The following is a 14,144-nucleotide window of genomic DNA, read 5'->3' as shown; positions in this document are numbered from 1 at the left end:
TTCTTGGCTAAGAGGAATTTTAAAAGAGTTACCACAGCTGAGTGGAATTTGATGTTTCATCAAATCGATGCTGGTGAATATATCGTTGATGCTTATGGTGTAAGTTTGACACTGATCTGTAAATATGGTGCTGTTGAGGAAGAAGAAGATATACAGCTAACTTTGACCACTTTTGGAAGAGGTATATTTGAGTAGGGTGAATACACTAAATCTGGCTCACTTTCCCCCATGTTAATGAATGGGGGATTCTCAGCGATTCATATTTTTTCTCCCTTAAAAATAAAACCCCTTTTTATCCCAAGGTATATTTATTTGTCTCCCCTTTTAACCTCGGGGCACTCTTTTCAAATAACCAATGCAATAAGATCAAGATTTGTTCAAGTAGTAAATTAGTAATGTGATTTGTTAAAGGTGATTCAAAAGAAATATCTGAAACATGTCAGCCGAGGTGCACTCTTTTTCAAATAACCAATGCATATTGTTTAGCTCACTCATTGAACCTAAAAAGATTTGTTGAAGTTGTAAAGTCATCGGGTGAATATACTGTGATTTGTTAAAGGTGATTCTAAAGAAATATCTAAAACATGTTCGTGAATGGAGATTTTAATCGCCTCCCCTTTTAGCAGAGGAGCACTTTTTGTCAAATAACCAATGCATATTGTTTAGCTCACTCATTGAACTGAAAAGATTTGTTCATTCTCAAATTCCTTCAATAGTTTAATTTTCTTTGCACAATAATCCCCATCTAAAATATTTAAAAATAAAACATTTGAATCTTTATATTTTTCAAGATATCCCTTTTGTGTTATTATGAAATGATAAACTTCTCTCATTGATCTCATCTGACTACCTCCTGAGCCTCAGATTATTTTTTGCATAAGCCACACCCACTTTTAATCAGCGCCGCCCACTTTTCATGAGGTTTTTCATAAGACACGCCCACTTTCTAAGCCCCGCCCACTTTTACTAAGCCCCGCCTACTCTTACATCATTTCCAGTTCATCTCCGACTCACAAAGAATTCACTAGAAAATTCTAGATTGTTATGGTTTGGAAAAATTTCCCAACGAAGGCTTGCCTGGGCTTGCCCAGGGAATTTTCAAACAATCCTCCATTTTGAAAAAAAATTCTCCATTCGAACAACATCTGACTCACAAGGCTTGCTTGGGCTTGCCAAGGGTTGTCCAGGGAAACCATAGCAACCAGTCTTTCTCTATAAAAGCTTCAAACCCAGTCACCATTTTAAACATTTTTGCTTTTATCGACAATGGAGTGCTGTGCTGAGCTTGAGTGGGATGACTTTGGAGTTCCTTGGAGTTCTACTACTTGTATGGAACTAAACCTTCAAGTTGATGAACTGGATTCGAACCTCTTATCTATTGAGGTAAGATTTTATTTTCCTATTTAGAGAGTTTGATTTAAGCATATAATCATTTAATAATTAAATCACTGAATTAATTCATTATTATTTTCTCTCACTGGAAATTGTATTTGAAACACAAAATGAAAATACTGCTTTTGCCACAACTTGGGGCGAAATTGTCGGTTTGGTTGAAGATCTTATGAGCGACCAAGACCCACAGAACGAGCTCGACCTTGATGGCCCAACCAAAGAGTTATACCTTGGAGACCAGCAAAATCCTGAAAAAGATTTTTGCAACAATAGTACTCATTGTGAGTTATCAAGACAATACTCACTGAACAAGTTAAACCTTGATGAGCCAGAATACAAGTTTTACCATGGAGATTCACAAATTTTCAAAAAATCGGTAAATGAGTACTGCCTTAATGGTTTAAATAACTACCTTGGAGACTCGGGAAAAGGGTTCTGCCAAGATGGTTCCAAATATGGGGCCTACCTTGGAGACTCACAAGTTCTGAAAAAATCAGTAAATGAGTTATCCTTGGTGGTTTTAAATGCGAAGCGAACCACAGAGACCTCACAAATTTTGAAAAAATCAGTAAATGAGTTCTGCCTTGATGGTTTAAAGGACAACCTTGGAGACTCAGGAAAAGGGGTCTGCCAAGATGGTTCTAAATATGGGGCCCACATTGGATACTCACAAATTTTGAAAAAAAATCAGGAAATGAGGTATACCTTAGAGACTTTGAAAGTTGGTTTTATTTTGGAGACTTGAAATGTGGTTTCTGGTTTGATAACTCACAATGTGATACATATCTTGGAAACTCAACAGGAATGTGGTTGTACCTTGAAGATTTGGAAAGTTGCATTTATTTTTGAGACTTGAAATGTGGTTTCTACCACTCTTAGGGATCTAAACCGATCGATGTGGTTCTTTGTTTGATTGTGCTTGATGAGAGCAATATCAAGAAAGTTCTGGGAAGAAGATGCAGGAAGGTTCTTACTTCCCCTTTCTACTTCATCAAACCTGAAAGCCTTAAAAGACAGAATTGGAAGTAGAGAAAAAAACATAAAAAATATATTGATGAAATACGTATTTTTAAAAAATACATTGTGTTGGGCGAGGGTTGTGTTGGGGTTGAGATTTTTAATGTGAGGGTTCGGAGTGGAGTTTGAGATTTTCAATGTGAGGGTTGCTTGTGGGGGTTGAGATTTTGAATGTGAAGGTTGGGTGGGGGGTTGAGATTTTGAATATGATGGTTCGGGTGGGATTGAGATTTTGAATGTGAGGTTTGGGGGTGGGGGTTGAGATTTTGAATGTGAGGGTTGGGGGGGGGGGAGGAGACACACACACACACACACACACACACACACACACACACACACACACACACACACACACACACACACACACACACACACACACACACACACACACAAACCAACAAACAAAAGTTAAGCTTTGACTATTCAGTTGAGGATTCTGTGTTTTCAGTTCACAGATCTAAGAACATCCCCCTTGACACATATATATTTTTAATTTAACCCTCGGCAGATGCCACCTGTTATACACCTCGGACATGGCCCTCAAGTGTCCACAACGGTGTATAGTCGAGGGGAGTGAAGCCTCAACCAATTGCTCCCATGGGTATTATCTGCTTAGTTTTGTCTTTTGTAATTCCTGTGAATAAAATGAACCAAAAATCTCTTCCCCTTCTAAATCATGTATCTTATAAGTCCAAGGAACCGTATTATTACATAAACAATTTAAAAAAGTTCATTCGTCCATCGCTTTGTATAACCCTTTTCAAAATGAGATTTCCATCTATATATTCTTACGATATCACCAACTTTGAACTTACGTTTTCTGACATTGATCCCTTTTTCATATTCTAATTTCGTAAATGTTTCTGATGGTTTCATATTCGTTGACGTGTGAATTGTGTCATTATACCGATCTACAATATGATGAATAAAAGATGACCATTATTGTGAACCGAGTTGTGTGAATTTTTTCTATAGTCTCTATTTTAAGGTATGATTAAAACGTTCAATAACAATGGCTTTTCCTTCATGAAAGGTACTGTATAATGTAATGCTGTTATTTTTTTATAAAATTCATAAATGTCTTGTGATAAAACTCTCTACCGTCATCAGTCCACAATTTTTTTAGGTTTTCTCTTACTTTTATTAAATATCTATTGAAAGGCTAACATGAGAGTATTACCTGTTTTGTTATTTAAAGGGACAACCCATGCATATCTACTCCTCAAATCGATAACGGTTAAAGAATACTTGTAACCCTTATCATTATTGAGTTCATTCAAATCAGCGGACCAGATATAATCAACTTCATTGGAATAAACCTTCCTTTGAAACTTTGTGAAGATTGGTTTATGTAATTCATCCGGTAGTTGCTCTTCAATATTCATGACATCATGAGAGTGTATAAGTTTTTTTTAATTTCCAACTCCAAGTTTCAATTTAGCACTGATCATCTTCTTCACGATTAACCTATCAACTTTTTCTCTCAAGGTTGGATTTTGTATCAAAGACAAATTATACAACATTTCTCTATTGGCTTATTGTTTTTCTTCCAAAGTTGTGGTATTCCCATAATCAATGTCGTGCCTCATGCACACTTCATCAACCATATTGATGGGTTTACTCCATGGTTTAGGATTGTCTGCCTCATCTAATCTTTTATCCAAGTTAGTGGCTGAACCACAGAAAGAATACCCTGGTATTCCAGTAGTTGTAAATTTACTTCCTGATAAAAATTTTGTATATCTCCTCCACGTTTGTGTTTAGAGATAAATTGACACTTTTTGAACTCCCACCGAACATGTACCTTTTTGTATCACCCTGTTATTTTTACTTTTAAAATATGAGATATTTTTAGTGTTAGTTTTCTTTTTACATTTGAGACAATAATTCATTTATTTATGAGAAAAATTCCGACAGAGTGCGACAACCTTTTTAGTTTCCAACATGCACATTTGAATCTTAATTTTTAAAACATAATCAATCCTTAGAAATGCCTTCACTCTCTCCTCCATTTATTTAAGAAAAAAAATGAATAAATTTAAACAACGTCAATATCTTTCCCTTGAAAACGATGTCAATAGTGTTGTCGAAAATATTGCAAATAGACGTGTCTATTCTTAGTTTTCCTCCTCAGTGCATTGAAATTCATTTATTTTCTGTAATACCCCCAATCTTTTTTTAATCTCACTGTTTTTCATATTTTCATATTTATTAATTCTCGCTGTTTCCTCCCTCTCCTCCCTCTCTTTTCTCCCTCTCCTCCTTCTCTTGCTTCTTCCTTTCCTCCATCTCTCTCTTCTCCTTTTCTTCCTCTTCCCTCTCTTCTTCAACTCCTTTCTCGTCCCTTACGATTCTTGAAATGCTTACACCCCATAGAATATCATACATATATTCATCGGGATTTCTTGTTATTCCCATATCCAAAATATTTTTTTTTAAAACAGGAAACAATTTTTTTTTTTTGAATTTCTAAAAGAGCCTTGCGTTTTCTTAACTTTATAATTTTTTCATTATTTAACATTCTAATTAAATCGAACGTTGTCGGTTTATCAACATTATCATAATGCCAATCTTTTATTGAACATACCTCATTCTTATGTTGTTGAACATATTTATTAAAATACCGAATACCCTATTCTTGAAGGGATGCTTGGACACCCAAATGATACTTTTTTGAAGCCTCCTTGCTGTAATTAATGTATTAGAAATACTGTATATGACAGAATAATATTATGACACGAAACACCTCCCCATCTTCCCATAGTTAAATCATTTTGTATTTCCTTACTTATTATATGTAATCCTGATTTTTTTTTCTGTTTTCATAATATATACAAGGGCAAAACCATTATTATACTTACCCTTATTAAATTATTTTATTTGTTGTTTAATAATCGTGCTTCCACAAATCTCGTTCTCCATACCAAGTGGATAATATTCTTCCTTACGAGACTGATTAAATTGTTCCAGGTCTTTTAGGTCAATTTTAAATGACCAATTATACCCTAAATCGTTCATATCATATTCCCATTGTTCTATTCTCATACAAACGATACGCCCTTCTTTATATATATATAAAAAAAAATTAATTTGAACTGTGAATTTTGTATGACCTGGAGATAAAATCAACACTTCTGTATCTTTGCAATAAACGGCCGTTTTATCCAAGGATATATATTGTGATAAATCGCTTAATCTCACCAAGTCATTCGCGTAAGTCGGGCTTGGATAATTTTTTAATTCAAAAACGTTTTTAATATTAATATTTTTGTGATACTATATAACTGTCGTTCAGCCTGTGCCTTTGTGTAATAATTTGATAAATCAATATCCAGTTCTTGGGATCCACCAAAGATAGAACCATCTTTACCAACATAAGTCATTTATATTAGATTAAAAATAATGTCATAAAAAATTGATTTTTGTTTAGTTGAAATAACACATAAAGAGATAATTGACCACAACACTTGGAATTTAATTCTTGGACTTGAAATGTTTGATAAACACAATTCTGTAAGAATTTTATGACTTGAACAGGTGGTGGAACACCAAAATTATCAAAATAAAATTTGTCTTCACAATTAAAAATACAAACCCAATGAGAACCGTTCCCATTAATATCTTCTAAGTTCATAATAATATTCTTTGTACGTTTCGGCACGTTGGTTAATTCATCTCTCATACAAATAACCATATTATGAATTTTTAATTTCTTATAATATTTGACAATTTGTAAATTTGATGTTGTATTCTTTCCAAATTCTTTAAACCACTCATCGATGCTCATTTATTTATTATAAAGATATAATCCATTACCCCTTTTAGTTAATTTTACACCTGCTTGTGCGATGGAAGAAAGCATATCTCCAACTAACCATCTCGCTTCATCAGGCAGACTTTCAAGTTTTTCAGCAAAATCTACAATGACACCACTTCCACTAATTTGTTTCTCAAACTCTTTGTTATGTCTTTCCAATTCTTTTTGTGCCTGGAGTTGAGCCTTCCTTTGGTTTTGAGTGAAATACTACCCGTCAATGCTCCAACCACACTTAAACCAGCAAATAAAGGAATTAGAAATGGGAGAAATCCTCCACTCCTCTTTCTTATTGAATATTTTTTCAACATTGGTTTTGTCATTTTACCTTTAAGTGAGCCAGTATCATTCAAGATTTTAACCTGTTCTCATGTGAGCAAAACATAAATTCGTCATGCTCCTTTTCTCTCGAAATGTATAAAGGTTAATCGTCCAAGGCTTTTGATTTTGAACACAAGATGATAGTTTATGAAGATTGATTTGATTAAGATATACCCCAGTTGCTACTTTACCTCTCATTTATTTCACAAAAAATGATGTGAGACTTCTCATAACACCATTATCTGTATTAATCTGAAATTCTGTTTCTTCCAAAAGCAAACAATATGAATCAACTTCTTCTCTCTCTCCTCTTTCAATGTAGAGGGAAGTATCCACTCGATTCGACTTTATAGTTTCCTTTTGAGCACTCAGGTCAAACGCATAGATTGTATACAAACTTTTAAATGCTGTCATATCCAAAATAGATTCTTTATTTCCATTACTTTCACACACCTTTTGGTAAGACTTGTATGCTTCAGCAAAATCCTTTTTTTCCCAATTAATTTCCAATCTATCTCATGGATAAAATGTTCCATGTAGAGAAACACGAAGTTGTTTGACCTGAGCATTATCACTCAATGCATTATTCTTATCATTTGCAGTATCACCATCTGGTAATTTTTTTAAACATGATCCACAGATATCGTGGCTTTCCTTCCAGAACACCCAAATTCTATGTGGAAGTGGTTTGGTTTAGTTTAACGTGTTGACATCTTCTTTTGAGGTATGATACACTGAGTGGTTTCTTTGAGTTAAGTCTTCTATTCAACATCACTTCTGTTTTAAGATTAGGAGTATATTCTCCAATATACCAATTCATTTCATCAATTACAAATTTATACTGATCACCAAAAGCAATACCAACACCAAAAAGTAATGTTTTTTCATTATCATTCTTTTGTAGTTGAAATCTAATTTTAAGACCATACAGAACTTTATCGTGATCACAAAATCCAAATATACCTTATAGAGGAACTGACACAGTATAACTATTCACTGCTTTTGTATCATCATTATACATTCCTTTTCTTTGAGTATATCCATCTTCTGTGTTTGTTCCTGTTGACATATCAGAAATAAAACATTTGACAGCCCCCTTTCCCATTGTATCACTGAATCAATATAGTGTAAATTTCAACATTTCAGATTGAGACATATTCAACCACTTCAACATCTTGTGTTCCAATGAAAAACGAACACTATCAAACATTTTCCAGAAGAAATCATTGACGAGTGTAGCGTTTGTGTTATTCCCAGCCTCAGTGAATGTAAATACACACAACAAGAAACTTTCGGATAGATTCAAATAAGTTTGTTGATTATTAATTTTCAAAACTTGTTGTACCATTTGCATTCCAGTCTATTACAGTTATTGCATTTACCTTGAAGTAATCTTCTATTTTAGTGGAGTGTGAGATGACAATGGCATCATCCAAATCAGATATACTATCAATTGCTTCCATACTTGTATTTATTTCGGAAAAAAGATGTTAAAACTTTTGAAAGCCTGACCCAAGTATTTGAATTATTTTCTGTCGTTCTTGGGGGGACAACTGAGTTTTGCCTTTCTTAATTTCTTTTATTGCTTGTAATTTATGAGATTCCTTTGGGGCATCTTTTATGCTCTTTACAGCACCTGCAACATTTCCCACAGCAGAAGCAGTTGAACCAATTGGGTCTTTATGTTTAAGAATAGTTGAACCGATACCCATTAGATTATGAATTATCCCATCTCCTCTAAAATGTTGTCCATCACTTCGTTGTCTCTTAGGTCTATATTATCCTCGACCAAGAAACATACCTTCACCCTTGTAGTATGGGGAAAGGTACATCCCATCCCCTGTAATTATTTTATATTTTCTCAACTCATGTTGCCTCACAATCATCGTATTTATTTATTTGAAAAATTCACGACGGTGAATTCTGATGCATATAATTTCTCCATGAAAAGAAATCATATGATTATCTTGGTCGGTTATCCCAAAATTTAGTCTGTGAATGGTATTTCCTGACACAGGGAGATAAACCAAATTGTTGGGGTCCATATTGAATTTATAACCAATTGGGGTTGAGTGTGCGCTGAATGAAAATATTGTGTTTGTTTTTACTCCATCATTATAAGCACCATCAATCAAATCAGAGTGAATTAATACCGAATTTATTCCTGAGGATATTTGAATGACATTATCACTGTAAAAGATCCCATTGGTTTCAATATTTTTTTAGGAGATACCGAATAACTCTCTAAATGAATTATGAATTGTTAGTTATGTTATGATAATTGTTAGTTATGAATTGTTATGAAGAACTATCAAGACAAGAGGAGGGTGTTGATAATACAGTGGTAGGAAGTGGATTTAATATTTCAAAAATCATCTGTTTAGATATACACATTCTAAAATCAAACACTCTTAAAGCTTCTTCTAATATTGATTTACGAAAATAAATAAAACTAAAGAAGGTAGTTGTTAATATGAAGAACAATGATAACAAATGTTTGCTCTGGTCTGTTCTTGCACACATACATCCTCCAAATTGTAATTCAGAAAGAGTAAAGCAATATATGAAATATGGGAATACCTTGGACATTAAAGATTTTAAATTCCCAATGCCACGAACTGATATTACTAAAATTGAGAAAAAGAATATCCTTTCTATTAATGCATATGGATTCACCAGAGAGAATAAAGTTCAGGTATTAAAAATTTCAAACAAATATAAAAATGAAGAAACACACATTGATCTTTTATATTTGAGTGTTGGAAGGAATTCACATTATTCATCCATCAATAATTTATCAAGATTAATCTCTTCTCAGGTATTCAGAACAGCAAACAAAATATATCCTTGTAAGTGATGTCTTAATTCATTCCATACAAAAGAACGATTTGAACAACATTCAAAATATTGTAGTAATCATAAGTCAGCAGTAATTACAATGCCTAAACCTGGTGAAAAGATTTATTTTGAAGATTATAATAAATCTATTATGCACCCGTTTGTGATATACGCTGATTTTGAATGTATCCTTAAAAAAGATAAATACTGTTTCTCCTTATCCACAAGAATCATATACAAATAAATATCAAAAATATATTCCTTGTGGTTCCTGATATTACATCAAATCATCTGATGGAGAAGTCTAATAAACTTGAACATTATAGTGGAAAAAAAGCTTCACAAGAGTTTGTAAAACGATTAGAAAAGGATTGTATAAGACTCACTAAATTAATGAAAGAAACAAATGAACCGATGAAATTAACCAAAGAAGAAAAATTAGAATTTACAAATAACAATATCTGTCATATTTGTGAGGAGGAAACTCAGGAGTCTAAAGTTAGGGATCATTGTCACCTTACTGGTAAATATAGAGGCCCCGCTCATTCCTGTTGTAATCTTAATTATAAATTTCCTTCTTTTATTCCAATCCTTCTTCACAACAGCGCCAACTATGATACACATCTATTATAAATGAACTTTCAAAAACACCAGGGAATATTCTGCCATAACAAGCACAAGTCAAAAGTATATTTCATTTCCAAAAATGATATTCACAAAACCTTTAACTCGTATTAGGTTTCTGAATACTTGCAAGTTTATGGGAACACCCCTAGCCAAGCTGGCATCAAATCTAAACTCCACGGGCTATTTTCCAAATCTTAATTCATTCTTTCCAAAACAGGAAATTCTAACGAAGGAGGAAATGCAGAATATAGAGAGAATTCAAAGTAAAGAGTAAATTCTAATTAATGAGGAAATTAATGAAGAAATTCTAACTGAAGAAGAAATTCTAATTATAAAGAAAATTCAAACAATGAATGAAATTCTAAGTAAAAAGGAAATTCTGATTAAAGATGAAATTCTGATTAACGATGGAATTCTAACTGGAGAGGAAATTCAAACAAGGAATGAAATTCAAATTAAAGAGAAAATTCTTACTAGTAAGGGAATTTATCCTTATGATTATATGGATTCATTTATGAGATTTAAAGAAACACAACTTCCTTCAAAATAAAGTTTCTATAATAACCTTTATGAAGACGAGATATGTGATAATATAATGCATATAAACACGCACAAGAAATTTGGAAAATATTTAAGATAAAGAATCTTGGAGAATATCATGATTTGTATCTAAAAACAGATGTTTTATTGTAAGCTGATGTGTTTCAAGCTTTTACATCACTCTGTCATAATAAAAATTGTTATGGATTAGATCCTGCCCACTATTTCACAGCTCCTGGTTTAGCTTGGAGTGCAATTTTGAAAATGATAAAATTAAAAAGATATAGATTTAATCAGTGATGTAGATATGCTTTTGATGATTGAGAAGTCTAAGAGAGGTGGAATATCACAAGTATGTTCAAAAAGATATGCTAAAGAAAATAATAAATATCTTCCAAATTATGATAGTGAAAAAGACAGTAATTATTTGATGTATTTTGATGCTAATAATTTGTATAGATGGGCAATGTCTCAATCTCTGACTTATGGTAAATTGGAATGGGTGGAAGAAAAGGATTATGAAAAGGTTTTGATAAATATTGTTATTTCTTCTCAAGAGGAATTGAATGAGGAAGAAGAAGGTTATTATTTTGAAGTTGATTTGAGGTACCTGAGTGATCTTCATAATATGCATAAAGACCTTCCTTTTTCATGTGAGAAAGAAACCCCAAAGAAAGAATGGTTAAGTGATTATCATAAAAGTTTTAATATGAAAGGTAAATCAACAGAAAAGTTATTAAGAACATTCTATGATAACGAGGGATATGTTTTGCATCAGAGCATCTTGAAACAGTTTTTGAGAGAAGGATTAAGAGAAGCTAAAATTCATAGAGTAATAAAATTTAAACAAAGTCCTTGGATGGAAAAGTATATTAAATTCAATACAGATATGAGAAAAAATACAAAAGTTATTATTTGAAGGGGAATTCTATAAATTGATGAATAATGCTGTCTTTGGAAAGACAATGGCGAATTTTAAAATCAGGCAAAACATTAGATTTGCAACATCTTGGAAAGAAGCTTCGAGATTGATAAATAAACCAAGTTTTGAGAGAGAAGAGGTTTTTTTCAGAGAACTTTTCTGCAATGCATATGAAAAAGGAAAGTATTGTAATGGATAAAGCAATTTATATTGGAACAGCAGTTCTTGATTTATCAAAGATATTGATGTATGATTATTTGTGTAATGGATTATAGAAAGAGTATGGTGAAAATGTTTCATTGTTGTATATGGACACTGATAGTTTTATTCCCAATAGAAAAACTGATGATGTTTATAAAAATATGAAGAAAAATATTGGAGTATATGATACAAGTAATTTTAGTAAGAAGAGTGAGTTATTTTCAAAAAAGAATGAAAAAGTTATTGGTAAGTTTAAGGATGAGTTGGGTGGAAAAGTAATGAGTGAGTTTATTGGATTGAGAGCAAGGCATATGCTTATAAGTATTGTGATCAGATTGATAAAAGGTTAAATGGAATAAAGAAATATGTAATAAAGAAATCAATAACTTTTAGAAATTATTGTAATTTTTTGATGAATAAGAAAGAAGAATATAGGAAAATTAATACAATAAGAAGTTATAAACATAAGATACATAGTGAAGAAGTAAATAAAAAAGGCATTAGGAACCTTTGAAGATAAGAGATTTATTTTAGATAATGGAATAGATTGTGTTCCATATGGATATCGTATGTTAGAGTGTGTAGAATAGATTGTGTTCCACATGGATACAACTTTTAACTAAATAGAATATGGGTTAGTGTTTTTACAGGCTCCCACCATCTTTTTCACAATATATAAATGGTCAAACCAAGTATTAATCAAAGTAAAGAGTGGAGAAAATCTCAGTCTTTGTATATAAATTGAAAACATTATGAATGTGAAAAATATCAAATCAGTCTTATTGAAAACATAACTAAAACAAAGTTAAACTTGAGGGGGAGCACTTGGTTGAGAGCAAAACCTCCGCCGCCAATACTGCTGGGTCAATTAAGTGAACCTGATATCCTATTCGTTGTAGCTCAAAACGGATCAGACTCTACTGAACCACGATTGAATAAACTAAACTAGATCGACGTGCATGTGGAAATGCCCAAAAAATAAAGTCGATATTTTTTTGAAAAATAAGGTGCAAAATTTCTGGGTTTTTTTCTGTCACAAATTTATTTATTTTTGGTTCGAAATCACTTAAAACATGTGGAAATGCAAAAACAAAAATTCAATTTTTTTTTCAAAATGGCCGCCAGGGCGGCCATATTGGACTTTGGACCAAGTCCAAAATCTCATGGCATGATCCGTGTACCATACCTAATCCCCCCACAAAGTTTCGTCGAAATCCGTCAAGGAGTTTTTCCGTAATACTGTTCACAAACAAACAAACAAGCAGACAGGGGTGAAAACAGTAACCTCTGTCCATCTTCAATGGCGGAGGTTAATAAAACAAATAAGCGAATAAATTTAAAAACAAGTAAGTTGGAGGATGTAAAGAAAAAAAATTCATATCCTTGAATGGACTGAAAACTTTGATGGTTATCAATTGAACAATGGAAATTTTTTTAATACAAAAACAAAATCATATGCAACTCAGGAGGTAGTCAGATGAGAGCATTAAGAGAAGTTTATCATTTCTTAATAACACAAAAGGGGTATCTTGAAAAATATAAAGGTTCAAATGTTTTATTTTTAAATATTTTAGATGGGATTATTGTGCAAAGAAAATTAAACTATTGAAGGAATTTGAGAATGAACAAATCTTTTCGGTTCAATGAGTGAGCTAAACAATATGCATTGGTTATTTGAAAAAAAGTGCCCCGAGGTTAAAAGGGGAGACAGATAAATATACCTTGGGATAAAAAGGGGGTTTATTTTTTAGAGAAAAAAATATGAATCGCTGAGAATCCCCCATTTATTAACATGGGGGAAAGTGAGCCAGAATCAGTATATTCAACCTACTTGTTTGTCCTTAAATGTCTGGTAATTACTTTCTATTTATTCCTACATAAGTGTACATGGATATCAGTGCCATTAATAAAAAAAAGGCTTTGGCACTATAGAGCGAGAATAAAAAATTCGTAAAAAAAAACGAGCTTTTTCATTTTCAAAATTTTTGATTTTTGGGGTTTATAATTAAGCCAAAAACACTCCCCGGCACTCACTGACGAACCTCTGAAAGTATGACGAAGACTCGTTCAGCCATCTCTGAGAAAAATGGAAACACGCATCGATAGACAAATGTCTCTCTTATGAAACAAAAGACCAAGAAGGCATCCGATACTGTTATAGAAAGAACCCAATACTTATATCTATACTCTGATAGTATAGATATCACCAATATTTCAAATACATTTGTACAAAATAAATGTTTGTATTATTATTGCTGTTAATTGTAACACAGCAAATCTGTAACGTAAATCTCTCGACCGAGGTGGCGAGAGGCGAGTGTGGTGAGCCGATCTATGCGAGTGATATTTAAAACCAAAAAAACACTGATGCACGGTGAATCCTCATTGAGGTGAAGTCTTGGTAGACCCATATGAGAATGTCTATTAATTATCAACCGTGAATTACATTCTGTTTGAGCATGAGTTGTTCCA

Source organism: Eptatretus burgeri, chromosome 1 (assembly GCF_056783735.1).
Source record: "Eptatretus burgeri isolate ZD-2024b chromosome 1, Ebu_testis_v1, whole genome shotgun sequence".
NCBI classification, from domain to species: domain Eukaryota; kingdom Metazoa; phylum Chordata; class Myxini; order Myxiniformes; family Myxinidae; genus Eptatretus; species Eptatretus burgeri.
This window is presented reverse-complemented; position numbering follows the sequence as displayed.